Source organism: Engraulis encrasicolus, chromosome 4 (genome assembly GCF_034702125.1).
Source record: "Engraulis encrasicolus isolate BLACKSEA-1 chromosome 4, IST_EnEncr_1.0, whole genome shotgun sequence".
NCBI lineage: Eukaryota > Metazoa > Chordata > Actinopteri > Clupeiformes > Engraulidae > Engraulis > Engraulis encrasicolus.
In genome coordinates, this window is record NC_085860.1 from 28850396 (window position 1) to 28852895 (window position 2500).

The 2500-nt window shown below is 49.4% G+C and overlaps 1 protein-coding gene across 1 annotated transcript in view; it reads right to left on the bottom strand.

The window, feature by feature from the left end:
• Window positions 1-2500, bottom strand: part of LOC134448043 (multiple epidermal growth factor-like domains protein 11) — a 190133-nt gene that overhangs the window by 92969 nt on the left and 94664 nt on the right. The window lies entirely within an intron of this gene.

A 2500-nucleotide genomic window follows, 5' to 3' on the forward strand; every position in this document is an offset into this window, starting at 1 on the left:
AAAAAAGCTATAGCAAAATTGATTTAAAAAAATGTGTGTGTGTTTGTGTGTGTGTGTGCATGCATGTGTGCGTGCGTGTGTGTGTGTTTGTGTGTGTGCGTGTGCGTGTGTATGCATACAGTTTGTGAGTGTTTATTTTTGCGTGTGCCCTCTAAGGGCCAACACATGGGCTGCTGCTGTTGCTGCTGCTGCTGCTGTGTTGGTAAAACATATGGCCATTTATCCAAATGCATCTCTCCACTCCTTAATAACCCGGCCTGTAATATAAACAGAATGATGTTTCTTAATTACACACCAGGCTGTGTGGAGACAGATATTAGATTAAGGAGGGAGAGGGAGAGGAGTGGAGAGGGAGCTGAGGGGAGAGTGGAGAGGAGAGGGGAGGAGAGGAGAGCAGAGGAGAGTGGAGAGCAGAGCAGAGCAGAGCAGAGGAGAGGAGAGGAGAGGAGAGGAGAGGAGAGGAGAGGAGAGGAGAGGAGCGATGAGAGCAAAGCAGAGGAGAGGAGAGGAGAGGAGAGAAGAGGAGAGAGAGGAGAGGAGAGGAGAGGAGAGGAGAGCAGAGCAGAGCAGAGCAGAGGAGAGCAGAGGAGAGGAGAGGAGAGGAGGAGAAGAGAGGAGAGGAGAGGAGAGGAGAGGAGAGGAGAGGAGGAGGAGGAGAAAAAGAGGAAGGAGGAGATGGACAAAGATCGAAAGAAAGAAAGAAAGAAAGAAAGAAAGAAAGAAAGAAAGAAAGAAAGAAAGAAAGAAAGAAAGAAAGAAAGAATGAAGGATGATAGGAAGAAAGAGAATACAGGATGAAGGAAATGGGGAAAAGGGGAGAAAGTGATAGAGGAGGATGGAGAGGATGAGAAGAATGGAGATGAAGAGTGGAGGTTGGTAAGGGTGTTGGGGCCTCGGACTGTCTGGAGGGGAGGCACAGAGAAAAGGAAGATGTGTGAAAGGGGTAGAAGAGGAAAGAGGAGGAGGACTGAGGTAGGAGGAGAGGAGAGGAGAGGAGAGAGGAGAGAGGAGAGAGGAGAGGAGAAGAGAAGAGAGGAAAGGAAAGGAAAGGAAAGGAAAGGAAAGGAAAGGAAAGGAAAGGAAATGAAAGGAAAGGAGAGGAGAGGAGAGGAGAGGAGAGGAGAGGAGAGGAGAGGAGAGGAGAGGAGAGGAGAGGAGAGGAGAGGAGATGAGAAGATGGAAAGAGGCTGGTGTTGGGTGGTGTTGATTTGGGACCGTCTGTCAGATATAAGAGAAGAGGAAAAGAGGAGGGGAAAAGAGGGAGGAGAGGAAAGGAGAGCACAGCAGAGGAGAAGGGATAAGATGGAAAGTGGAGGGTGGCAAGGGTGTTGGACCGGGAACCGTCTGGAAAGGCAGAATAATGAAAGAGGGGAGGAGAGATGAGGAGAAAGGGAATGAAAAGTGGAGAGTGGTGTCTGGAGGGGAGGCACAGCTTCCGGATGGGGGGAAGAGAAAAGGAAGATGGGTGAAATAGAAGAGAAGAGAAGAGAAAAGAGGAGAGAAAGGGAATGAGAGAAGTGTGTGAGAGTGGTGTCTGGAGTTTCCCGAGGCCATTTGGTACATTAGCTAGGCCAGATGTACCTCTTTAATTTGCCATCCCATACCTGGCTGGGCTCTGTCCCTCCATCCTCCCTCTGTGACTTTCTTGCTTTGTCACCACTCTCTCTCTCTCTCTCTCTCTCTCTCTCTCTCTCTCTCTCTCTCCCTCTTTCTCTCCCTTTCTCTCTCTCTCCCCGTATCTCCCCCCTCTCTCTCTCCCTTTCTTTCTCTCTCTCTCTCTCTCTCTCTCTCTCTCTCTCTCCCTTTCTCTCTCTCTCCCCGTATCTCCCCCCTCTCTCTCTCCCTTTCTCTCTCTCTCTCTCTCTCTCTCTCTCTCTCTCTCTCTCTCTCTCTCTCTCTCTCTCTCTCTCTTTATTAGCATGAATGTGCAGTACAGTGTTGCCAAAGGCAGACTCTCTCGCTCCCTCTCACTCCTTCTTTCTGAATTACACAAAACACATGCATCTAAACAACCCCTACAAACACATGCGCAGGCATGCATGCACTCACGCACATACACACGCACGCACGCACGCACGCACGCACGCACAGTTCAGGAAGGGACGTTTGAGCATGTGATAATCCTGTACTGATGGGGGCGGCTTAGAGTTTTACTCTCTGGAAAGCTTAAGGATAGACTGAAAAGTTACTTTGACCTCTGCAAACTTGGGCATGACGCTGTACGCTGACGCTGAAACTAAGTTAAAAAGAGTAAGAGTGCGCTTGCATGCATACTTTATTTAGGTGAGTGTGTGTGTGGTGTGTGTGTGTGTGCGTGCGTGTGTGTGTGCGTGTGTGTGCGCGCGCGTGTGTGTGTGCGTGCGTGTGCCGCTTTGTGAGTGTATATATGTGCATGTGTATGCGTATGACTGTGAGTTACCATGTGTGTTTTTGCCAATGACTGCAAACAGTGCTACTGTATGTGGAACGGATCTCTAGGGGAGAGTAACATTTGTTTTGA